Genomic DNA, 27,837 nt, shown 5'->3' on the forward strand with positions numbered 1-27,837 from the left:
TTCATACTTCCCAATACCTCCTGGACACTGCTCTACTAGAATTCCTTGTCTCCCACAAGTCCCCATTTCAGTTTCTTTTTTTGAATGTGACACAACCATTCTCTTCAGACTGTTGAGTCTCACTAAACTGTATGACTGTTTCCTTGGAAACGTGTCTCCAGTTCATTCCCTTTCCCTAGTCTACCCCTATTACTCTAGTTAAGCCCGGCAGCCCCCTAACTCATGGCTCTGTGCAGCCCATGCTTTGGTCTACCATGCCCAGCTTGTTCAGACTTGTCTACTACATTGCTTCTAATAGTTCAAAGAGCCCCACTTACAAAATGGCAACCCTATGCTGACATCCCATGACTGGCACATACAATTTTAAATTTATTTTCTCTTATTTTCTTATTTTCTCTTAATTGCTACCAACACAGTCTACTTTAGCTGCTTTCCAACAAATTATGAGTGTTTTTAAAGCATAACACCTTTTTTTCCTTTTATTTTTATTATTGTTACCGTTATTATCATTTTATGATACAGTTCCACAGGCTTTGGAATTTCCACTACCCTTTTTCCGCTTCTCCCAACTGATTCTCTCATATCATTACAACAGCCTAGTTCCTCATAGACAGTCATAAGTCCATCATTGTGGGAATGGACAATGGCAGAAAATCCAGCATCCCATTGTCAACACACACACATTCAACAGTTTCACTAGGAGTTCATCCTCGATCCGGAAGTGGATGCACACTGCACCGAATCCTCACATCTGGACATGTCAGTCTCCACTACACAGTCACTATAAACCCGCCCAAGTGAAAAGCCACAAAAGAAAACCAAAATAGGAAGAAAAACAGAAATTTAAAATGCCATAAAACTAAACAACATGCCACTGGATATGATGGTCTCCATTACACAGTTACTACACATCCCCTTAAAGAAAAGCCGCAAAACAAAATCAACAACAGGAAGAAAAAAAGAAATTAAAAATGCTGAGAAGTTAAATAACATGTTACTAAATGACTAATGTGTTGCTGAAGAAGTGAAAAAGGAAATCAAGAACATTCTTGAAGAAAAGGATGCTACTGTATGATCTGAGTCATTATATAATTTAATGAGAAAAAAAGAGTTTTGAAGAAATGAAGCTAAAAACATCAAAATCCATGAGATAGTTTCTGCTGATCTTTGTTGGTGAGATGTATCTCCTGTAGGCAACAAATAGATAGATTTTGTGTTTTAATGCAGTCTACTAATCCATAATATTTGATTGATAAGTTTCAGCCATTTACATTCAGGGTTAATATAAATAAGTGGTAATTTGTTCCTGTCATTTAGCAATGGGTTGTTGATTGATTTAGTGTTTTGTTGTAATTTGGGTAGGTGCTATTCCTTTTCTCTGTCAAGAGAACATCTTTAAGTATCATTTGTAGGGCAGGCTTGGAAGAGGCATATTCTTTTAACTTTCCTTTGCTGTGGAAGAATTTCATTTCATTTTCAAAGATAAAGGGAAGCTTTGCTGGGTATGTTATCCTGGGACGACAATTATTTTCTTTTAGGATTTGAAATTGTTGGCAACGCCCGCGTCACCACGTACCCCGAGCTGAGCGGAGGGACTAGGGTTACAGAAAAGACAATGCGCAGAGAGCCAACACAAGACAACACGCAGTACACAGAATGCCGGTCGATGATAGATTGATCTTTATTGAAACTCCAGGCTTTCTTTTATACTCTGCCTAGCTCCTCCCAGTGTTTATCCAGTCCTCAAATTGCCACCCTAAATCCTTCGAGTTCCTCCCAGTAGTGGCCACTCTAAATCCCTTGAGTTCCTCCCAGTGTTTATCCAATCCTCTAGTCTCCACCCTAAATCCCTCGAGTTCCTCCCAGTGTTTATCCAATCCCTTGGCAGATAACTTGACAAAATAGGAAGCAGGAACTTGCGGTTAAGCCAGTGGCTAGATGTATCAGGCCAAAATTGCTCATCCTGTTGAAATATATCACTCCATTCTCTTCTTGCCTGTAGAGTTTCCTGTGAGAGTTCATCTGTGAGTCTGATGCCATTCTTCTGTATCTCCGCTGATTTTTTTCACGTGCACATTTAAGGATCTTTTCCTTATGTTCAATTGAAGAGAGCTTGATCATCATGTGTAATGGTGAAGATCATTTTTGGTCAACCCTGTTGGGAGTTCTGTGCCCCTCCTGGATGTTGTTTCCCAATTCTTCCTCCAGATTAGGGAAATTTTCCTTTATTATTTCATTAAATATATTTTTAAACCCAGCTTCTCTTTCTGCACCTTCTAGTGTCTCTTAATTCTTGAATACTTTTTTCTACTTAACCCAGCTCTGCTTCCAGCTTTTTGTTTGTTTCCTGCTGGTGACAGGAAATATCTTTCAATTCTGAGATTCTTTCTTCTGCTTCATTCATCCTATTTTGGCGCCTCTCCATTGTACTTTTAATTTGCTTGACTGTAGTCTTCATTTCTATCATCCTACTTTTGATTCATTTCCTGTATGACATATTCCTTAAATAGCTTGAACTCCTGTATTATGTGCTTCTCATTGTTGACAAGAAGCTTTATAACAAGTGTTTTGAATTCTGTATCCCCCATTTTCTCAATATCTTCCTCAGTTAACTCTGAGGTTGGCAAAGGGTTTTGTTCCTTTGCAGGGGAATCTTCAGTATTGTTCACTGTGCATCTGTCTCTTCTTTTGCTCTTGGTCACTGTTTATCAGATTCTTCTCCTTAGGGCAGCTTTCCAAGTTGTGTTACCCACAGGTCTGCAGTTTGATTTTACTTATTGTAGTTGGTACCTGGTTCTTTGTTTGCAGTCACTTGTGCCACTCCCCCCAGCGAGTTTCAGATCTGGGCTCTTATGTTAAACTTCTACCATCTCCTGCTTAGTCCAGCTCCTGACTTAGCACTCCACCGCCTGTGATCCCACGGTATTGTTGCACTGTCTTCTGTGCAATGTTTCTCCCAGTTCTGGTTTGCACAGTTCACAGGGTGATAGTGCATGCACAGCTCACTGTTGGCAAAGCCTTTGCCACACTGTACTAAATGGCACCTGATATGAAACTTGTTAAGTTCTTGATATGCTGATTCTTAGGTCTGGGGGCTACCCAGACTTACTTTGGATGGAACCCAAAGGATGCCACGTCATTGCAATTCACTGAGCCCAAAATGATTTTCCTCCCATCTTAGTGCATGTGCAGTCCTGTCCCATAGCCATTGCCTCCCTACACAAGATGATGTCCAACTGGGCTCTAGTGGGGGTTTGGGCTGTGAAACCCATCCTGTTCCCACACCATCTGTTTTGGATTTGCTGCTCTGTCTGTTCTCCTGGTCAAATCAAACAAACAAGCAGAATGGGAAGTTCTTTTCTGGGTTTATCTCCTGAATTCCCAGTGAACTCCTTTTCCTACCTGGTTGCTGGTGGAGTTCTGGCCATCAGTGAAGTTCAGATCGACACTTGCTGAATGCCTCTGGTGAATAGGGTCACTGCAGCATCACACCATTGTCTCCGCTGCTTTCCTGTGTCCACCAATCTCCAAGTGCCCCTCTGCTGCTGGTCGGTTCTCTCCTATTTTCTGGAATGTACCCTCTCTGCTTCACCCTGGATAATGGTTTTCCATCTGTTTAAACATGTCCTCACTCTATTCAGCCGTCTTGATTCTCTTCCAAAGCACCATACCTTCTTTCCCATTGATCATGACACTCTGTTCTTTTCTTTCTTCCCTTCAGTGTGTGGCTGAGCCTGGCTAGTCTCCTTGAAGTCTCTCCTTTCTTTTGTCTATCCAAAATCCCAGAACTTCCAAGGTTTATCTTGAGTCCACACTGTGTCATGGGAAATGTGAATGTCAGTAAATCTTGTCTGTAGTGTATGCTGCACTGTTTCATGCTAGCCTTCCTTTTACAGCTCTAAGGTTGAACTCTCCATCAGTGGCCATGGCAGAATGGGTTGCAGAAAAGCCACAGGACTGATGGTTGTTAGTTTTTTATGGTGGTGACAAAGTTTACTTCCATTTTACAACCAGTCACAAATTTAAAACACTTCAAATTATGTTTGGATACTGTTTGGTATAGTCCATAAACTTCCAGATTTCATTACTTGTTGTTTTTGTGCTTAATGGGCAGGAGTTATGCATAAAAGCTTAAAGTCTGATTGTTGCTTTAGCTGCAACTTATTTTTTTTTACCAGTAATAATCTTTTGTTTCACATACCTAATTTTTCTTTGATTTGATATGATCTTATTTTTCACATTATTTTCTCCCAAAAAAATGCATGATTTGTTTCCCCAGCATTGTCATCATGTCACCACTTGTCCATAGTGAAACAATTTGTTGTGTTCATTCTGTCTTAATTGTGACTCAACTCACGCATATATTCTTGGCTACCAATGTTAATCAATGTTCAAAAATCTCCTTGTTAATGGACTTTTACAATAACCTAATGTTTATAGTAGTAAAAATCAATGCTTTGAACAACTAATGGAAAATAATTCAGTAAAGAATATTATGAACTTTAATATCATTTAAAAATATTTTTTTGAAATATAGGGTAGACCCCCAGAATTGAATTAAGTGTACAGAAAAAATAACTTTTTCCATTTGATCACACACATAACGAATACCCAAAATTAATAACAGGTGTTACTAGCATTCTTGAAAGTCTTCACTGTTACTCCCTCTCTGTTTCTTTTTGGGCACATGAAATAAGAGTACATTGTCATTTACATGGCATGAGTCAGTGGAGTAATATTCATAACTACATGTCACATGTCATTACTTACAATTGTCATGCTTTCTACATATTAGTTACCACAAAGAAGAGAAAATGTGATGTTTGTTGTTTTGGGTCTGGCTTATTTCATCTACCATAATGATCTTCAGTTGTATCAATTTATAGGCCAATGTCAGAATTTCATTGTTTTTATGGCTAAGTAATCATCCATTATGAATATATATCACATTTGCTTTATCTAGTCATCAGTTGATTGGATATATAGGCTGATTCCATATCTTAGTTGTGAACTGAGCTGCTGAAAGCATGCGAATTCAAGTAACACTTTCTAATGCTGATTTAATTTTCTTTGAATGTAGTCAAGCATTGGATAGTTGGGTCAGGTGGTAGATCTACTTTTTGGTTTTCTGAGAAATCTCCATACACACCACCTTCCATAATGGTTATACCAGTTTTCACTGCCACCAGCAGTGCATTAGGGTGCCTTTTTCTCTACATTTCTAATTTTTTAATTTTTAGATGATAACTATTCTGACTACTGTGAGGTGATACCTTGCTGTGTCTTTTATTTGCATTTTCCAAATGGCTAGAGATCCTGAGCACTTTCTCTGATGTCTGTTGGCTTTCATGTTTTATCACATTGAATCTGTATATCATTTATCATTTTGCTAGAGTGGAAATTGATAATATTAATTTTCCAATCCATGAATATGTTGAAATATTCTTGTATCCCAGGTGAATCTCATTAGGATTGGTTGGATGTTTTGTTGGATTCAATTTGTTAGCACTGAGATTTTTGAACTTATGTCCATAGCCTCCTTCCATTTCTTCACTGCATTATTTTGTTTTTTTTCTTGAGCTCCTTGCATATTCTAGTTATTAATCTATTATCAGATGCATAATTTATGAATTTTTCTCATCACTTTGCTAATTGTTTCCTTTGTTGTGTAGAAGCTTCTTAGCTTGCTGTAGCCCTTTTTGTCCATTTTTGCTTTCATTGCCTGTGCTTTAGCAGTCTGTCAAGATGTCTTTGCCTAGGCCTAGGCCTCACAACATTTCTGCTAGGTTTTCCTCTAGGAATTTGATGTTTTCAGATCTTAAGTTTAGATTCTAGATTCCTTGTGTATTAATTTTTGTGTAATGCATGAGAAAAGAATCTTGTTTCAAACTCCTCCTTATGGAAATCCAATTTTCCTGGCACCGTGTGATGAAGACACTGTCCTTTGTCCAGAGGATGATTTTAGCTTCTTTGTCGAAGATTATTGATGTACGGGTTCATTTCTGGGGTTTCTAACTTATTCTGTTCCACTCGCCTATATGTTTATTATTGTGTCAGTACTAGCCTGTTTTGATTGTCAAAATCCTGCAGTATAGTTTGAAATCTGGTATTGTGCTGCTATTGGTTTTGTTTTTATTGCTTAAGATTGCTTTGGCTATTTGGGGTCTTTATACTTCTATATGAATTTTAGGATTGTTTTTCTTGTATCTGTGAAGACTGTCTTTGGGATTTTGTTAGGCTCATACTGAATCTGTATATTGTGGGTAATGTGCATGTTTCAATGGTATTATTTCTTCCAATGTGTGAACGTTAAAGATTTTCTAGTTTTTATATGTATGCAGTCAGGAATGGCCCAAAGCCTTGGAACCCTGCACCCATGTGGGAGACCTGGAAAAAAATTTTCTGGCTTCTGGCTTTGGATTGGTTCAGCTCTGGTCATTGCAGCCATTTGGGGAGGGAGCCAACGATGGAAGATCTTTATCTCTGTCTCTGCTTTTTTCTATAAATCTGCCTTTCCAATAAAAACAAAATCTTAAAACAAAAAGAATGTGACTGATTTGTGTGTGTTGATTTTATATCTTGCAACTTTGCCAAATTCACTTACAAATTCTGCTAGTGTCATAGTAGTCTTTTGGTTCCCCTACACAGGGATCATCTCGTCTGTAAACAGGGTCAACTACTTTCTCCTTGACAGTTTGTAGCCTGTTGATTTATTTTTGTTGCCTAATGGATCTGGCTGAAGTTTCCAGGATTATATTGAATACCAGTGATGAGAGTGGATATCCTTGGTTGCTTCACAGATCTTAGTGGAAATGCTTACAGCTTTTCACCCTTCAATATGATGCTTGCTAAATTGTTGAGCTGTGTTCCTTTCTATTCAACTTTTTAAAGTTTTTTTTTATCATGAAAGAATGTTGCATTATATTATTAAATGTTTTCTCTGAAAATATTAAGATAATCATATGGTTTTATCCCTTAATTTTTAATGTGCTATATCACATTTGTTGATTTGAATATGTTGAACCATCCCTGAATCCCTGGATTAAATCTCAATTGGTTTTGGTGGATGAACTTTTTGATGCATTACTAGATTCAATCTACTAGTACTTTGTTGAGGTTTCTGTATTCCTTTTCATCTGGGATGTTGGTCTGTGGTTCTCTTTGTTGTTATTGTATCTCTGATTTTTGGAATAAAGATATGCTGACTTAGAGAAAGAATGAGTTTGGAAGCCTTCCCATCCTTTCAGTTGTCTTAAATAGTTTAAGAATTGGGATTAGTTCTGTAGAGTTTGCTAGAATTCAGCAGTGAAGCCAACTAGTCCTAGGCTTTTCTTTGTTGGGATGCTCTTTCAATCTCAGTTTTGTTTACTGGTTGACTAAGATTTTTTTGTTGTTGTTGTAGTTGTTGTTTTGTTTTCTACCTCAGTTTTGGTAAAATACATGTACCCAGAAATATATTAATTTCTTCTTGATTTTCCAATCTATTGGTATATATATCTTTGCAATAATTTCTAGTAATTTTTCTTTTGTATTTCTGTGCTGTAGTTGTAACATCTTTGTTTTCATCTTTGATTTTATTAATTTGAATCTTCTACCTTTTCATTAGATGTGATAATCAATTTTATTTGTTTCAATAAGCTAGCTCTTTAAAACAAAAGATTTATTTTTAAAGATCTATTTATCTTTATTGGAAAGTCAGATTTACAGATAGAAGGAGAGACAAAGATCTGTTGATTCACTCCCCTAGTGGCAGCAATGGCCAAAGCTGAGCTGATCTGAAGCCAGAAGCCAGGAACTTTTTCCAGGTCTCCCATGTAGGTACAGAGTCCCAAGGCTTTGGGCTGTCTTCTACTGCCTTCCCGGGCCACAAGCAGGGAGCTGGATGGGGAGTGGAGCAGCTGGGATATGAACTGGCACCCATATGAGATCCTGGTGCATGCAAGGCGAGGCCTTTAGCCACTAGGTGACTGCACCGGGCCCAAAATTCATTTGTTTTTATTGGAACTGTAGATTTACAGAGAGAAGGAGAGACAGAGAGAAAGATCTTCCATCTGCTGATCCATTCCCCAAGGCCCCACAATGGCCGGAGCTGAGCTAATCTGAAGCCAGGATCCAGGAACTTCTTCCATGTCTCCCTCACAGGAGCAGTGGGCCATCCTCCACTGTTTTCCCATGCTACAAGCAGGAAGCTGGATTAGGGACAGAAACTGGAGCCCATATTGGATCCCAGTGTTTTCAAGGTAAGAATTTAGCCACTGAGTCATTGCACTGGGCCCAAACCAGAGTTTTTTTTTTTTTTTTTTTTTTAATTTTATTTTAAATTCATTAATTACATTGTATTATATGACACAGTTTCATAGGTACTGGGATTCTCCCCACCCCTCCCCAAACCCTCCCACCATGGTGGATTCCTCCACCTTGTTGCATAACCACAGTTCAAGTTCAGTTGAGATTCCCCCATTGCAAGCATATACCAAACATAGAGTCCAGCATCTTATTGTCTAGTCAAGTTCAACGGCTTCTTAGGTATACCCTCTCTGAAACCAGAGTTTCTTTCACTTATATTTGTTGTGGTTTTTAAAATTTCATTTTTGCTTATTTATCCTCTGATTTTTAGTATCTCTTTCCTTTTACTAATTTGGGATTTGATTTATTTTTGTTTTTCTATTTTTTTCCAATGCATTCTTAGGTCATTTATTTGATTTCTTTTCAATTTTTTTATGTGGTCACTATAGCTATAAAGGTTCCTCTTAACATTGTTTTTGTTACATCCGATAAGTTTTGGTACATTGTGTTGCTATTTTCATTCACTAAAGAAATTATTTGATCTTTTTTTATATTTTCAGTGACCCACTGTTCATTTAGGAGTGTGTTGTTTAATTTGCTATGTTTTCTAGAGATTTTCTGTCGTTAATTTCCAGCTTAATTCCACCCTAATCAGAAGAAATATGATATTATTTCGATTTTTAAAACATTCTTGAGATTTGTTATATGACTAGTATATGATGTAGCTCAGAGAGTATTTCATGCACTGTTTACAAAATGTGTATTCTGCAGCTGTGGAATGGAATGTTTTATAGGTAACTATTAGACTCATTAGATCCTTAGTGTGGATTAATTCTGTTGTATTGTTGCTGGTTTTTTTGGGGGGGGGGAGTCTGGTGGCGTTGTTGCATGGTCAAAGTGATGTGTTGAAGTCTCCCATTATTGTATTGCAGCTTATGTCTCCCTTTGGCTCCATCAACCTTTGTTTTATATAACTGAGTGCCCCAGCTTTGGGAGCATATACATTTGCTTTAGTCACATCTACCTGTTGAATCAATACTTTACTTATCACATATTGATCTTATTTGTTTCCTTTAACAGTTTTTGTCTTACAGTCTACTGTGAGTATAACTATTCCTGCTTGCTTTTGTCTTCTATTTATCTATTTCCATCCTTTTACTTTATATCTATGTGCGCTTTTATTGATGAAGCATCTTTGTTGTTTGCAGCATGTAGGGAAGTCTTTTTCCCTCATTCAACAATTCTGAATTTTTTAATTGAAGAATTTAGTCCATTTACAATCAGAGTTATTACTGACAAGTAATGGCTTGGTCTTGACGTTTTCCCACAACAATCCCTACTGTTTGGCTTGAATCTCCTTTGTTTTATGGGAGGTTTTCTGCTTTCACATTCTTTCATAATGTTGATAATCTATGTTTCTTGTTTGTCTGGAATCTCCTTTGTTTTATGGGAGGTTTTCTGCTTTCACATTCTTTCATAATGCTGATGATCTATGTTTCTGTGTATGGTACAACCTTAAGTACCACTGTTAAGGCTGGCCAGTTGGTGACAAATTCGATTAATTTTTGCTTGTCCTGGAAGATCTTTATTTCAACTTGATTTATGAATGATAGTTTTACTGGGTAAAGTATTCCAGATTGGCAGTTATCATTATTTTTTCCCTCTAGGGCAAAGTATATCTCTCCATTCTCTACTGCCCTATTTAGGATTTTTGCTGAGAAATTTGTTGCCAACCTAATAGGATTTCCTTAAAAGGTTATTTGGCATTTCTGTTTTGCAAATTTTAATATTTTTGTTTTACTTTTGAGAGTTTGAGTGTTTGATTGCAATGTATTGTGGTGAGAAGAATCCTTTTGGATCATGCCTATTTGAGTTTCTGTGTACTTCCCACATTTGGATGTCCATGCATTTCTCTAAATTGAGGGAATTTTCTGTTAATTCACTGAATAGGTCTTCAAAGACATTAAAGTTTTCCATGCCTTCAGAAGCTTCTAAGACTCATATATTTGGTGGTTTGATGATATTCCATAGCTCCTGGACACTGTTTTCTATCTATTAGATTTCTTCTCCTTTGCCTCACCTTCCTCAACTCTCCTCCTTCTCTGAGATATTTCAAAAAGACCTGTCTTCTGGATTTAATATTTCTTCTCCATCATCAATAGTGTTATTAAGGCTTTCCACTGCACTTTTTATTTGACTTATTTGAATATGTCATTTCTAGTATTTCTGTTTCTTTTTTAGCATCTCTATCTCTTCAGAATTTCTTACCCATGTCATGTAACAATTTACTTCTTCCTTTGTGTTTTTGAGTAACCTTACAATAATTCTTTTAAATTCTTTCTCAGGCTTTTCATCAATCTCCCCTCTCCAGTTTTAAGGAACTCCTGTATTCCATTTGGGCAGACATATTGTCTTCCTTGTTTATATCTTCTGTGTGTTTCTACATTGATTTTTGTTCATCTTGAGGAATGTCTTGTTGCTGACTCCTCTGGAGGATTTTTTTAGTTAAAGACTTTATTCCCTGGAAATGTGGCTTTGGGGCTTAATGGAGTGCCTCAGGCTTACCCTGAGTTCCAGGGATGTCTGCTCTGTGAGACCAGGGAGCTCTGGTCACTTTTTCTGAGTGGAATAGGAGTCCAGAGTAATATATAAGCTGGGAATAGTGGCCGCACCTGGCAAAGTCAGTAGTGGGAGGCTCTGTTAGGGGTGGCTAGTGTATTCACAGTCTCAGCCCATCTCTGTGCTAGGGTGAGCCAACAGATTTACAGCCTAGAATAAGCTCACAGAGTCAGCATACCCCAGCCACCCAGGCACATAGATTGCACAGAGCACTGACCACTTCACAGTGCCTTTCCCGACTCCTCCATGAGATCCATTCTTGCAGCTCCTTCAGCTCCATGGCTTTTGTTCAGAACTTACATAGTTACAGGGTATAGCAGGGTCTGCCCTCCACTCTGCAAGCTTCCCGACAGGACACCCAGCCCTAGTGGCCTCTGGCAATAACAGAACATTCCACTATTCAAGTTAGAACTAAGTTCAGCTGCACCTCTGCCTCAGCAGACTGGGTCTGACATTTTGGTGGGGAAAAGAAAAGAGATCTTGTGGTCTTCCTTTACTAAGCAAAAGTAGTCACCCAGACCTCTGCCAGCTCCCCAGGCTGGCGTTAATGCCAGTTTGCACCCTGGAATTCTTGCTCAGTTGAAGCTACCACTGGGAAGGACTGCAGCAGCCTTCTCGTACCTTGCCCTGAGAAGATGGCATGTTCCAGGCAGCAGCCAGCTGTGCAGATGTAGGAGTGGCAGGAGGCAACATGTCTTCCTATCTCCTCACTACTTTTTGGAGTGTCTATTCTGTTCTGTTGGTTCTTCACTGAAAACTTTGGTCAGTCCCCTGGATATATGGTTCTGCCTTAATTTTTCTAGTATTTTTCTGTGCCCAAGGTCAGTGTGCCTTCTTACTATTCATCCATCTTTCTAGGTCTTTAACGTCTTATGAAAAATACTTTAAAATAATTTACTTTGCATGATATAGTTTCTTATAGCTTCAAAAATCCAGAATATTAATTAAATTTAACTTTTGATTAAATGAAATTTAATGTTAACATTCCAAAATCTCCCCTTACTAAATACCTAATTTTCAAAGATTTTACATGATTTATCTTAAAATATTCTTTAAAAGAAAGAACAGCCCTTTTTTTTTCTTTAGAAATTAGTGTGTTGTCATGAAAAAGACCTACACTTCATATGTATTAATTATTTTCTACCACCACAAGTGGGCATTTAAATTAAATACTAAAGATTTTTATTAATATCTAACTATAGTTGAGTGATTTCTGGAGTTTTCACAATGTATGCAAGTCAAAATATAACCCTAAATCACTTACTAGTCAACACCTTAAAGAATATTTTCAATTTTATTTTGTTTGTCCTCATTATTTTTTTCTTGCCCAATAATATTATTTATATGGGAAATTTATCAACGGAAAAAATTGGTGCTGAACATCTTATGTCAGGGCCTTAATAGAAAATATGTCCTAATTTTACATGCCCACACAGTCTTCTGGATAGCGTGCGCTTAGTGAAAAGTGTTTCCCTGTTAAACATCATGAGGCATTAGCATTACCACCAGCAGTACTGAAGGCTAAGGGAATTGCTGTAATTCACTGTCACGTATGTCAAAATGAGGATTCTAGATCACTAAAGTGAGTCATTATTTGATGGAAGTGCCAAGACAGCAGCCTTGCAGGCCACAGGGACTCATGCCACTTTGATTCATGCCCAGAAGGCTTACCTGCAAAATCCCTGTGACTCCTCAGAGGAGGGGACAGGGGCAAGTTGAAAAGCTCTTAAAAAGAATGCTAGCAGATGGTTAAAACAGGATGACAAGAACTTTCTTCCTCAGACAGGACAATGGAAAGTCCTAAGTACCTGCATAGTGCTTTTCACCTGGGGATAGAGTCCAGGCTAGAATATGACACAGCAGTTCGCAGGAAAGAGCCCTAAGGAGGCTGTGAAAGAAGGAACAAGGACTTGTGAAGTATGCTTCCAAAATGAGCCAGGTCATCAGCCAATTCCTCTCTCATTCAACATGAGGATTAACCAGAAGATTGGGAAGGAGGTTTTACTCAAATGCTCTCTGCTGTAGGCTTTAAGTACTTCTTGGGCTTCAGAGACACCTTTGTTGAGTGGGGTGGAAGCTGCTTCTACTCCAACAGAAAAAGCACCAGAAGTTGCTAAATTCTTTTCTCTTTTCACCTGTTGTGGCCTGGGTTTCAATCCCACACACCCAGGCACTAGAGGGTGAGCTATGGCACCAAATCTCAACTGCAGCCACAGCCATGACTGAGGCAATTTTTAGCCTATGCCGTAGAAATGCTAAGTTCTTACAAAATATGTTATCCTAAGCTTTGGGTGACCACGTATCCTTCAGGGTGAAAATTTCCCTTTGCTGCTAAGGTAACTCAAGAAATATCTTAGTCCTTAAGGATTACTTACAAGTTATGTGCTTCCTGGAGGCCTCAGTCTTCAAGAAAAACAGAAAAAGCAAATCAGGTTCTAAAGCTGACCTAGGAAAACTACACCAAGAGACCCCTGAGAACTGGCTAATCCTGTAACCTATTGCCCACCTGACAATAACAGCTTTTAAAGCCACTCTTAAAGTCAGCCCTTTCAAAATGCTCTATGAAAGACCCTTTTCTAACTACTGACTTCCTAGGCAAGGCAATTCAGACACCAACCAGATAGTTAGCCATACTATCAACCTTAGACACAAAAACCATTGCAAGAATATGGAACCAGCACACTTCCCCGTTCCAATCCAATGAGATTTAATTATGTTTAATGCTCAGATGTCAGGATCCCTAAGAAAGTAATTATAACCTGTATGGAAGGCAAGCATAAAATTCAAGGAATGTCTAGTCGGGTCCACCTCCCTTGAATCAGACCAGTTCCTAATTCAGTTTCACAGCCTCATACACCTGTGAAGCTATTCAGAATCCAAAGCTTCTGTTCCGTCAGATAAATAGACGACTGAGCTTTTTGATGACACCCAGCATCACAGGATTCCAGCACTAAGCCTGTACATAAAGACTCTTGCTATAGATAAAATAGTTCTCCTTGCCTCCTGAAGAGGAAAATGGAACACAAAAGCATGATTAATTTTTCACAAACCATGGCTACAGAGGAAAACTTGATCAATTGTTGGGCTTGCCATTAATACCCAAGACTCAGAGTCCTTAGCCTAACACATATCCAGCTGAAGAAGCTCTTGCCTTGAAACCAAGGAGAATGTTACCCAGGCAGCTAGAGACTGGTACTGAACTTGTGTCAAAGTAAATCAGAATTAACGCTCTTTTTCTCATTTGTTTTTCTTAAATGTATCATCTCTTCTTGCACCTGGACACTCAAGCAAGAAAATCATAGTAAGTGCACACAAGGCCATGTTGAGATCCTCTATATCACACTCAAACCAAATGCTTCCACCCTATTGGTTGAAAGAATCAGTCATGTGATGTCTGGCAGATTTTATTTGGTTTTCCACCAATGCCTGGTTTATTGAGACCTATTTCAGTTCATCAGATGGCATAATTTACCGAAAGTAGGGGGGCCAGCCCTGTGGCAATAAAGGTATAGCCATTGCCAGTGGTGCCTGTTTCCCACTAGGGTATTGATTTGACTCCTGGCTGTTCCACTTCTAGTCTAGCTCCCTGCTAGGTATGCCTGGGAAAACAGTGGAGGATGGCCCAAGTCTCTGGGTCCCTACACCCCACTTGGGAGACCTAGAAGCAGCTCCTGGCTCCTGGTTTCAGACCAGCCCAGTTCCAGCTATTATGGCCAGTTGAGGAGTGAACCAGTGCATAGAACATCTATCTGTGTGTCTCTCCTCCTCTGTCACTGTGCCTTTCAAATAAAAGTAAGTCTTAAAAAAAAAAAAAAAAAAACACCTTCAATCTGGCCATGAGGCAATCTGGGCCAAAATGCAACTGATGTTCATAGTCACATATGGACCTCCGTTAGTGGCCTGCCAGGAGGTCTTTACAACAGGATCACCCTTGACTATTTAGTAGCTGAAAAAGGTGGAGTATATGCTATAATTAATAAAACCAGCTGTACCTATGTTGCCAACTCACGTGTAGTGGAACTATGTATTAAGGAAGTTTATGGCCAAATTAAATGCATACACTCCTTTGAACAAGCGGCACCAATAACTAGCTCCAGCTAACAAGTGGTTTCTACCTCTCTTTTAGATCCCTTAATGGTTTGTGACTGTTTTTTTTTTTTTTTTTTGGCTCATGATTGTTAAACTTGTTCTTTATCTCAGAAACGGCAATATCAAGTGAAGATGATGGTCATGCAAAAAATTTCAACCACTGGTAGCTGAACTGGACTCAATTCCTGATGCACCAGTTGCACTGTACCAGGTACCCAGAGAATTTCTTGTTCTGGACAGGTAAGGATGATAAATCAGACACAGCACTGAAAAATAAGACAGATAACTTCTCATTAACCCCTAAAATTAAGGCATAGAATTCTCTAAGGAGGGGAAGAGACTGGGAGTTAGAAGAAGCAGTTAATCAGTTGAATTGAATAGAATAAGTGTTTGGTTCTCTCTTCTCTGAAGACAGACTTCCTATGTGTACATGGGCCTTACCAGTTTAGGGAGCCACACTTAATGTGGTTTGACCTATAGCTCATTGTAATACTTTAGCATCCTAAAAAACACACTGACCAGACACCATGATGAAAAAATTGTACTATATATAATGATCAAAAAGGGATAGTAGCTGGATTCTGGGAAGTCTGTACCTGCATCACAGAAAACATAAATATTCCTTCACCTAATTAGAAAATACCTCTCCTTCATTATAAGGTACTTCTTTATTAAATGAACAGTTTAAGGTTAAGCGCAGTTCACTTGCTTCTGAGTAGGCCTTCTTTTGTATGTGGAGTGTGCTTGCTTTCTCAATAAAATGCTTGCTGCTTGCTAGTCACCATTCTCTGAGTCACTCCTGAATTCTTTCTTGAAGCAAAGTTGAAGAGTTTGGGCAGCCCTTGCTATCTGGAATCAATATTATCTTGTATTTTACTTTTAAAATCATGATTATTTAATATATAGTCATATACATTGCATTGCTCTTCATAAGCCCTATAAAAGATCTGGTAAGTGTTCCACAGTTCATTCTGGTGTGTTTAGAAGCATGGTAAGAAAAACCTCGTAGAAATTCTGTCCTAAGTTCCAGCATTAAGTAAATCTGCTGGGCCGGCATTGCGTATCTGGTAAAGCTGCTACTTGCAAAGCCAGTATCACAATTGGGTTCTTGTTCATGTCCTGATTGCTCCACCTCTGACGCAGTTCCCTGTGAATGGTCTGGGAAAAGCAGCAGAGGATGGACCAAACAATTGGGCTCCTGCCACCCACGTGGAAGACCCAGGTGAAGATCTTGACTTCAGCCTGGACCATCCCAGGTTGCTGTGGCCATCTGTGGAGGGAACAGGTGGATGGAGGATCTCTCTCTGTAACTCTTTCAAATAAATAAATCAATCATTCTTTTAAAACCACACATTTTGTTGGTGTTTTAAGATTATGTATGGCTAACAGATTCTAGTGGTTATTTGAGACAATTTATGATAAAAATTAAGATTTATATAATCTAAAAATAATGTTCATTAGAAAGAAAACTATGGAGTGGGACATTTGGTACAACGGTTAAGATGCTGCCTGAGATGTCTGCTGGTAATATTGGAATACTTAGGTTTGAGTCTAAGCTCCACTTTTGATTCCAGCTTCTGCTAATGTGTGTCCTGAGGGGCATCAGGTGATAGTCCAAACACCTGGGTCCCTGCTGCCTATATAGGAGACCTAAACTGTGTTGCAGGGCCCCGGCTTTAGCCTAAACCAGCCCTAGCTATTGTGGACATTTGGGAAATTAATTAGTGGATGGAAAATCTCTATCTCTCTCCATCTCTCTTTGTTTTTCATGTAAAAAGTAAATAAGTCAATAAAAACTTAAATGAACTATAAAGATATTTAGGGCAGGGAGGGGGAACGAAACAGTGGCCAGCCATGCAGCCAGCCTTCCCACATCTATTTAAGCAGCTCCCAGCTAGGAAATGCTATTTTGCTAACAGGAGATAGGACGGATCTACTACAGCCACTGCCACTGGTAACATTCACTGAGGGAGATTTGCATGACCCCTATAAGCTTCAAGTCCATGCTGAGGGACTGGCAGGTGTCCCATGAAGTCAGTCACATTGTCTTCTTCTCCTTTCCCTGCCAAAAAGCACCAGACTCAGCTCAGACTCACTTTGCTGTTGTAGAGTTGCTGCTGCTGAACTCTGTGCAGACTCTGAGGACTGCAGGCCAGGTTGCTGCTGCCACAGGCAGCATACTGTGGCTGTAGCATTTCTGGGCATGAATTGTGCAGCTAGGAAGATTGCAGGTTATGGCTAGGTCACTGTGGACCCTCCCAGTCTGCAGTCTCAGAGCTCCTTGCACAACGGGATAGATCTCGTGGTTGGTGCAGGGACACACTGCAGAGTGAGTTGGTGCTCTGGATGATGTGCATGCCAAGATGGATAAAGAGGGCTGGCAACATGATGAGCTCATTGTAAGCTGTGGATAAGCTAGTTTGTCTTGACACAGAGAAAGTTAGAACTGCAAACAGACTAGGTGGCTCCAACAACCAACTTCCCCCAACAACGGCCAGAGGAGCCCTACCATGCCCATCTTGGGTGTCACTCTGGACTACTACTCCAACTACAAAAAAAGGGTTAGAGCTCCCAGGCCGCTATGAAGCACTCACCCTCGGAGCTCAAGAATAAGAACCAGATTCTCAACCAAGCCCAGAGGCAATTCTCAACAATAAGACTTTCAGGGCCTGATGTGATGGCTCAGAGACTAAATCCTCGTCTTGCACCAATTGGGATCCCATATGGGTTCATGTCCCATCTGCTCCTCTTCTCTTACAGCTCCTGCTTGTGGCCTGGGAAAGCAGTATAGGATGGCCCAAAGCCTTGGGACTCAGCACCCACTTGGGAGACCCAGAGGAAGCTCCTGGTTTTGAATTGGCTCAGCTCTGGCCATTGTGGCCACTTGGGGAGTGAACCAGTGGAAGAAAAATCTTTCTCCCTGTCTCTTCTCTCTGTTAACCTGCCTTTCCAATAAAAACAAATAAATCTTTAAAAAAATAATAAAAGTTTCAATTAAAAAAATCCCCCAGGTACTAGAAACTAGAAATTTCCCCAGATGCACAAAAATCAACTTTGAAACACAGGAAACATGAACAAGGAAGATAATATGACTCCCCCAAAGTAGCATAATAATGCATTAACATTGGACAGTGAAGAACATGAGACTGATGATATGCCTGAAAAATAATTCAAAAGAATTACTGTAAGGTTACTAAAAAACAAGTACAGAGAAACAGCTAAGTGAAATTAGAAAATCAGTAAATGATACAGATGAGAAATTCAGCAAAAGGATAATGATTTTGAAAAAAGAAACTGAGCAAATATAAAGAAGTAAAGTGTTTAGTAAATCAAATAAAAATACAGTGGGAAGCCTTAAATCAGACTTTGTGAGGAGGAATGAATAAATAAATAAGTAAATGTGAAAAGAGAAAAATAAATAAATGAAGGTGAAATAAACAACTAACTTCCAAGACAAGCAAAAATGAGGAGAATTTGTTTCCATTCATCTGGCTTACAAATGATATTTAAAGATTTACTGCACAGAGAAAGAATCAACATAATGAAAGAATGTGATGGCAAAAAACCTCCTGGTAAAATAACAAAGGAAATTAAAAGCATAGTAGGATTATTTATGGGGAAAAGGCCAGCTAAACCATCATAATCATCATTTATCAATAGTAACCTTGAATGTAAATGAACAAAACTCTCCAATTAAGATAATTTAATGCCTGAATGGATTTTTTTAGAAGACCCATCTACATGCTGCATATGAGAAATACACTTTACCAATAAAGATACAAACAGACTGAAAGTCAAAGGATGGAAAAGTTATCCTAGGCAAACAGAAATCAAAAGTAACCAGGAGATGCTGTCGCAGTGTCTTAGTGGACTAATTCTCAGTCTTCGGTCTGGCATCCCATATGGGCACGGGTTCTAGTCTTAGCTGTGGGACTTCAGTACCTTGTTTATGGCCTCAGATAGCAGAGGAGGGTGGTTAATGGTTTTGGTCTTGGCACCCATGAGGGAGACCCAGAAGAAGCTCCTGGCTCCATAGCTTTGGGTCAGCTCAGCTCTGGCTCTCGTGGCCATTTGAGGTTTGAACAAGTAGTTGGACGAATTCTCTGTCTCCCTTTCTCTTTGTGTCTCTGATTTTCAAGTAAAATATTTTTTAATGAGCAAGAGTAGCTATACTCATATCAGACAAAATATACTTTAAGACAAAAACCTGTTACAATACAAAGAAGGCAATTCAGCAAGAGAAATTAATAAATAAATGATTATACACCCAATACTAGGACATTCACTTTTTAAAAATAAACATTAATGGGTTTGCAAGGAGACCTAAGAAGCATCAGAACTAATATACACAATAGGCCAAATGGCTGTAATAGATATCTATAGAACATCCCATCATACAGCTGCATGATATATATTTTAAAATCAGTGCATGCATTATTCTTTATATATTAGATCATAAAACAAGTCTCAATAAATTTTTTAAAATGAAATGATATTATGTATCTCTTTTGAGAAAAATTGGATAAAGTCATAAACTAACAGAAGAAACTTGAAGGAGTGGCTTTGTGGCACAGATGTTTCAACCATATTCTACAACAGTAGCATTCCAGCGAGTGGCAATTCTAGTGCTAGCTGCTCCACCTCAAATACAGCTGTATAATCACCTAGGAAAGTGGATGATGAGCCAAGTATCTGTATCCCTTGCACTCATAAGGGATGTCCGGGTAAAGTTTCAGTCTTCAGTCTTTGGCCTGGCCCTGCTCCAGCCATCACAGCTACTTGGGAAGAGAATTAGCAGATGAAAGTGCTCTCTCAGACACACACTCTCTCCCCTTTTTATAACTCCGTCTTTCAAATTAATAAAGCTTTAAAAGAAGAAAAAAATAAGAGACTCTAGAAAAAAGTACATACACATGAATAACATGCTTCTAAATAAACAGTAGGGATCAAAAGGAAAATAAAAATTCCTTTCTTTGAAATTAATGAAGTGAAAAAAAGAAACATTTCAAAACTTGGGGAATATAGCAAAAAACAGTTGCAATAGAACGGTTTATAGCAATGACTATAAGTGCCTACAGCAAAAAACTGGAGAAGTAGTAAATAAATGATCTAACAATATATTTCAAGGACCTACTTAAATAAGAAGAAATCAAACCCTGAATTAGTACAAGAAAAAACATGGTAAACAGTAGAGAAGAAATAAACAAAGCAAATAATAAATCTACACAAAAGATCAATGAAATAAAGAGCTTGTTTTTCACATAAGTAAATAAAATTGATAAAACGTTTTCCCAACTAATCAAGAAAAATGGAGAAGACTCAATAAAATTAGAGATGAAAAAGGAGATGTTACAGCCAACATTACAGAAATACAAAGGATCATTAAGAATTATTATAAGCAGCTATTTTCCAGCATATTGGAAAATCTGGATGAAATGGATAGATTTCTAGATGCATGTAATTTACCCAAATTGAGGCATGATGATATAGGAAACCTGAATAGACAAATAACTAAGACTGAGACTGAACCAGTAACAAATTAGAGCCTCAGAAAAGAAAAGCCTTAGACAAGGTCGGCTTCTTTGCTGGATTCTTTTATTTTACTTACTTCTTTATTTTTTGGTTGCAGACAGGGAATTTTTATTTGCAAAGTGACCAGGTGAACATGGAAAAAAGTGGGGAGGGGAATGCACTTCCCAGGAGAGCTGGGAGGTGTGGTGCCTCTTAAAAGGAGAGAGGGAGAGGCACCCACCCCCCCTTTAATTAAAGAGTTATTTATTTTTATTTGAAATACAGAGTTAGAAAGAGAGAGAGACCTTCCATCCACTGATCACTCCCTAAGTGGCCACAACTGCTGGAGCTGGAGCAATCCAAAGCCAGGAGCTAGGAGCTTCTTGCAGGTCTCCCACATTGGTCAATGGACCCAAGGACTTGAGCTGTCTGCTGCTGCTTTCCCAGCATATAAACTATAAGCCCAGATCTGTAGTGGAGCAACCAGGTCTTGAACTAGTGCCTGTATGGGATGCTGGAGTTACAAGAAGAGGATTAGCCTGGAACACCATGGCACTTGTCCTCAAACAGTTCTACCAAACTTTTCAGGAAGAACCAACACCAATTATGAGACTAATTGAAACAATTGAAAAGGAGGGCATCCTTCCCAATTCATTTTATCAGGCCAACTTACCTTAATTTCCAAACCACAGAAAGATACTAGAAACCATAAACCAAAACCCACAACGAACATAGACGAGAAAACGCTCAACAAAATTACTAGCAAATTGGATCAAGCAACACAACAAAAAGACCATCTATCCAATCAATGGGGACTTTTCCTAGGGGTACAGGGATTGTCCAATATATTCAAATCAATAAAAATGGTATATCACAAACAAAATGATGAGTAAAAGCCACATGATTATCTCGATGGTTTCAGAGAAAGCATTTGATAAAACCTCCTTTCATGATAAAAGTAAACATTAATTTTTCACTTTTAAAACTTGGGTATAGAGCCTGGTGCAGTAGCTTAGTGGTTAAAGTCCTTGCCTTGCACATGCCAGAATCCCATATGAATGCCAGCCCATACTCCAGCTGCTCCACTTCCCACCCAACTTCCTGCTTGTAGCCTGAGAAAGCAGCAGAGGATGGCCCAAAGCCTTGGTACCCTGCATCCACACAGGAGACCTGGAAAAAGTTCCTGGCTCCTGGTTTTGGATCAGCTCAGCTCTGTCCATTGTGGCTACTTGGATATTGAATTAGAAGACGGAAGATCTTCCTCTCTGTCTCTCCTCCTCTCTGTGTATCTGACTTTGCAATAAAAATGAATAAATCTTAAACAATGAATATAGAAGGAATATTCCTCAAAACAATTACGGCAATGTGTAACAGACCCACAGCCAACACCATGTGGAACATGGGAAAGCTGAAGTATTTCCAATAACAACAGTGCCATCAGACAAGGAAGCCCACTTTCATCACTATTCATTGATACAATTGTGGAAGATTTAGGCAGAGCCCTTTGGCAAGAAAAATAAGTCAAAGGGACACAAACTGGAAAGGAGGAAGTCAAACTATCCCTGTAATAAATGGCATACATGATCCTTTATATAGGAAAACCAGGATTAGAACTCATAAGAGAATTGGGCAAAGATGTAGAGTAGAAAATCAACACAGAAAAATAATTCACATTTTATACACCAAAAAATGTTATGCCTAAGGAAAAAAAACTTACAAAATCAATCACATTCATAATAACTACAAAATTTAAATACTTTGGGGAAAAATCTAACCAAGCATATGAAAGACTTCTATATTGAAATTTACATGAGGCGGAGAATCAAGATGGCGACATAGTATAAGGACACTTTTAAGCAGACAGAGAAATATTAGCCAGTGAGAAGCAGAGAGGACACATTCCAGGAAACAGTAGAGGACAGAACAATAGCAGAGGGGTACCTGGAGACTGACAGACACAGGAAAGCAGCGGAAACAATGGTGTGGTGTTGCTGTGACTGATAATCTAGCGACATTCAGCAAACGTCGACGTGAACTCCACCAGCAACCAGGTCGGGAAGGGACTTTCACCAGGAGCTCAGGAGGTGAACCCAGGCACATACTCCCACACTCCCACGTTTGTATTAGCTCGATTCGCAATAACTAAGATGTGAAATTAAAGTATATGTTCTATAACTAGTGATTAAGTAAAGAAAATGTGGTATATGAACATGATAAAATATCACTCAGACACTAAGAATGAAATTCTGATATTTGCAAAAACTGAAAGCAACTGGAAAATATCATACTAGACTCAGAAAGACAAACATCACATGTTTTCTCTTATTTGTGGAAGCTAATAGACAATATAACGATTATGTGGATGTTATACCATTTTTTATTACAAATATTGTTTCACTGAATTAAACTGTATAAATGGAAATATACTCTCATTTCCCCACACTGAAGAAAAAAAAAACCATATGGAGAGGGAGAATAGTGAGGGCTTTTGGGTTACTAGTAATACTTTATTCTTAATTTAAATGTTGGTTATACTTATGCTCAGAGAACAAAACATTTGTACAATTATGTGAATTTTTTTCATATGTATATAGTACTTTGATAAAACTAAAAAATAAAAGTTAGGAGAGACATTGAGATGGTCATGTAATTCTAGGACCGTGATAAGCTTAGAGAATTGGAAGAAACAAAATAAGCCTGTTTGATCTAAACTTATTTCTTACATCAATTGAGCTTAAATGAAGTTAAGTTTCATACAACTGTCAATCACATTTTGACTCATGTTATTCCTTAAGCCTTTTTCTACTTGCTTCAATATCTTATAGATACCATGACCATTGCCCTGAATGTACTTTCCCAAACAGAAATGTCACTGGTGTCTTTCTTAGTGAAGAATCTAGTGATTTTTCCCATTGCGCTTATTCTTCCAGGATGCTGCAGTGCATTCTAAAAATTGTCCATGCATTCAAGTTATATATGTCAAGAGGTTTATGTAGCTGAAATTTCAACTTCCTCATTTACTGTCTACTTATTGTTAGTCACTGAGAGTTAAATTAAAAATCTGTCTAGGACCTGGTGCAGTAGCATAGTGGCTAAAGTCCTTACCTGGCATGCTCTGGGATCCAATATGGTTGCCAGTTGGTATCCTAGTTGCTCTACTTCTCATCCAGTTCCCTACTTGTGTCTTGGGAAAGCAGCAAAAGACGGCGCAAAGCCTTGGGACTCTGCACCCGCATGGGAGACTGGGAAGAAGCTCCTGGCTTTGGATCATCTCATCTCTGGTCACTGGGGCCACTTGGGGAGTGAACCAGTGGATGAAAGATCTTTCTGTCTCTCTTTTTTTTTTTCTGTAAATCTGACTTCCCCCCCCCGCAAAACGAATAAATCTTTTAAAAAAATCTGAGGTAGGGCCCAGCAGCGTGGCCTAGCGGCTAAAGTCCTCCCCTCAAACGCCCTGGGATCCCATATGGGCGCCGGTTCTAATCCCGGCAGCTCCACTTCCCATCCAGCTCCCTGCTTGTGGCCTGGGAAAGCAGTCGAGGACGGCCCAAAGCTTTGGGACCCTGCACCCGCGTGGGAGACCCGGAAGAGGTTCCAGGTTCCCGTCTTCGGATCGGCGCAGCACCGGCCGTTGTGGCTCACTTGGGGGGTGAATCATCGGATGGAAGATCTTCCTCTCTGTCTGTCCTCCTTTCTGTATATCTGACTTTGCAATAAAAATAAAATAAATCAATCTTAAAAAAAAAAAAACTGAGGTAATCTTGTTTTACTCTTTTAGTTCTGTTAATTTTTGCTTGATAAATTTTTATTGTTATAACATGCACACATATTTAGTATTTAAATGGATCCTTATTATTTTGAATTGTTTAATTTACTTCCTATGTTAGAGTTACTTTAATCTGCGAGCTTCAATTGTACGATACATATTTTCTTCTAGTCTGCCTTTTAGTTTTTTGGTGTCTTTATATTCAAAGTGTATTTCATTTAAATGGATTTAAAATACACTGAAAATTTTGTCTACTAGTTAGATTGTTTAATTGATTCATGCTTAACATTATCATAATAATATAATATTTTTACCATCTTGTATTTTAAATATTTCATCTCTTTATCTTTTCTTGTCTTTTTAAAGAAATCAAGCATTCATAATATTCTAATTTTGTCTTTTCCTTTTTAATTATACATTATTTTATTATTCCTATGTGAATTAACATCAAGATTATATTATACATCCTTAATTTACTATGTTATGATTTTCACTTCTTCTTGGATAATGAAAGTACCTTCTACTCTAAATGTTTGCCTTTAACTCTTTGTCCTTCACAAATATTTTATTTCTACATATTTTTATCACTTGGCATATTTCATTGCTGTTACATTTTGAAGTAGTCAAAATTATTTTGTCTAATTATTTTCCCTGGTGTTCTTTATCAATGGTGAGAACTTCTCTCTGGGATTATTTTTTTTCAACCTGTGGGACTCTATGAAGTTTTCCGTTTTAAGTTTGTTGGGCAAAAAAATTATTTATTTTTTGTTTGAGTGATAAGTATTTGCTTTGCTTTATTTTTAAAGGAATGAATTCATTGAATATATATTTATAGATTCATTTTATTTTATTTTCAGCATTTTATGTAGGTAGTCCCACTGTTTTTTGTTCTCCAAAATTTTCATTATTGCTCTCCTGGAATAAATTATCTCTTGTTGTCTTCCTGTTTGTATGATTTGCTCTTTATCTTTGATTTTTGGCAAGTTAGTTAATGGCTATATATTTTATTGCTTGGAGTTTGCTGAGCTTCTTAGATCTGTAGGTTGATGTCTTTCATCAGTTTAGAAAAGTTATTGAGCATTACCTTGCTGAATATTGGCTCTGCACCCATTTTTTCTCATTTATTGTTTGGATTCTAATTATCTAAAGGAGTTACCAAACACTGGTTCTAAAATAACTGTAAATAATGTGATCAGGAAAATTGAAGGAAAGATGACTACATGCGTGAAAGACAATTTCAGCTTGGAAGTGAGATGTATTAGAAATCAAAGATATTCCAGAACACAGAATACAATGTTTGATTCAGCAAGAAGAGGAGGAGAGACAGGTTTGTAGAAAATATCTACATCACAGATGGGAAAAACCAGAACAAAGTTCAGCCCTAACAGACCTGTCTTTCCCCCTTCTTCCTGTTGCTGCTAAACCTACTCAAGCTGAATCTGTGCATCTGCTTTCTGATATCTGTTCTTATTAGTTACATTCTCCTGCCATTTCTCTCATACTTCCTATCCCCACTTTGTCTACTTCTTATCTACACTGTGTAAAAACTAAAGTGTGCTAGCAGCAGTTCACATTTCTAACCTGCCAGTGAGGTTTGAATACTAAAAGCCAGGCTGGTTTTTCTTTCTCCCAGTGAAGAGACTTCCCAAGAAGCAAGCACAATCCCTAGTGCACACCAAAAGTTAACATGTTTTAGGGAAAAAAATTGGCTTGTGGTTAGTTCACCGTGCTAGGGTTCCCTATTCACTGGATGTTTTAGCTAATCCCATCCAAACTGCTACTAACATTCTATGATACCTTCCCAGTGTTTGTAAAAATAATTTTTCTAGGGTAGAATATTGGCACAACAGTTAGGATTCTCCCTGAGACACCTGCAGCCCATATCAGGGTGTTCTGCTCCTAGTCCAGCTTCCTGCTAATGCACACTCTGGGAGAAGGCAGCAGGTAAAGGCTCAAGTAGGTGGGTCCCTGAGAGACTCAGCCCAAGTTTTTGACTCTTGGCTTGGATGTAGCCTACTTCTTGCTGTGGCATTCATTTGGGCAGACTATGAAAGATCTTTTTATCTCTTCTCTATTTTTTTTGTATTATAAATAAAAAGTGAAAACCTGAAAAAGAAATTGTAATGGAAATGATTTTTTTAGGTTTATAAAAGTTGTTACAATGTGAGCCTTAAACTGCTGTGACTTACACTATTCTAGCTGGGAGGTAGATGCTGCTTTCTGTGGCTTAGTGGAACTCTATGCTGATGACTTCCAACTCTAATTGTAAACTCTCGGCCATCCTCCAGTCCTGTACAAGTTCCCTACTATAAAGCACTCCTTGCTAAGATATTTGTTTTATCTGATACATCATGGTTACAGTTGATTTACCCTTCTCTTTCAGTCATGTATGTATATATATATATATATATATATATATATATATAATTTATATATAATTACACAATATATAAATATATATGTGTGTGTTTTTTTTTAGTTAGGAAAATGACAAATCATACTTTGTCATAACAACAGTGAGGCAGCTTAATATGGTTCATGATGTAGCTAAATATCTTTGATTTATAAGTGAGTATTGATGTATAAGGAGCTTAAGTGATTGGTTCAACATAACAGTTTATGTTGGAGTTGAGTCATGAATGGGCTCCATCTCATTGCTCTTTCTATACCCCAATATTGCATCCCTCTGAAGAAGGCAAGTATGAATCAAAGATTTTCTCTAGGACAATGCCAATTTCAAATATTCTGTCCTACTGTCCCCATAAATCACTGAAATACCCTGGATATTCCCATTTGCATCATGAAAAGTTATTTTTAGCACATTGAAATGGAACAAAAATTATTTGTCAGAGTACGCCCTATTTTCTGTCCTGAAAATGTGGTGACTGTCTCTTTACACTCTATAAAGCTGCTAAAATTGAGAAAGTGCACAGAATAGGACACATTTAACAGTGGTCATCAGACATTCATTATTTCATCTATCCTTCACAACACCCTATCTGAGGGTAGATTCCAATATTAAAATTGTCTTTAAGATGCCAGGAAATTGAGATTTAGATTTACCAGATAAAATTTAGTTACTGATATTATCGCATCATTGTCAAAAACCTTGAGTGGCTCTTTACTTCTTTTCTCATTAAAATGCTGTGCTGTTTGACTTTTCAGATTTTCACACTATGTCTTACTTACATTGGCTTTGCTTCTCCAACTTGATTTTATAGAAGCCTGGATCATTTTGATCCTGGACAAAATGTACATCACATTAATTCAGATTTTGGATGCCAACAGCAACATTGTTGAAAGCAGGCCTACTTGACCTTATCCTTTTTGTGAACAATAATTTTGGCTTTGTTATTTGAAAATTTTCCAAGCTTCTTTATAGATTGTGCTAGTGCCACCTCTTGGAAGTCATCAATTTCATGTTTATTATTTAACAAGTGAACAGGGACTTATGATTCATCCTAACTTATCCATGTTCATCTTTCAAATATTTCCCCATGCTCAAATCACCATTGACTGCACTCTCTAAAGCTGTACAATGTGGTCTTCTGGCTTGGGGAACCTGG

At 38.2% G+C, this 27,837-nt stretch overlaps 1 protein-coding gene and 1 pseudogene across 2 annotated transcripts in view; both read right to left on the reverse strand.

Moving 5' to 3' along the window:
* Positions 1–27,837, reverse strand: part of ROPN1 (rhophilin associated tail protein 1) — a 49,230-nt gene that overhangs the window by 17,019 nt on the left and 4,374 nt on the right. The gene's annotated exons all lie outside the window — the stretch shown is intronic.
* LOC118758987 (small nucleolar RNA ACA64) lies at positions 13,042–13,148 on the reverse strand (annotated as a pseudogene).

This window comes from Ochotona princeps, chromosome 3 (genome assembly GCF_030435755.1).
Source record: "Ochotona princeps isolate mOchPri1 chromosome 3, mOchPri1.hap1, whole genome shotgun sequence".
NCBI classification, from domain to species: Eukaryota; Metazoa; Chordata; class Mammalia; order Lagomorpha; family Ochotonidae; genus Ochotona; species Ochotona princeps.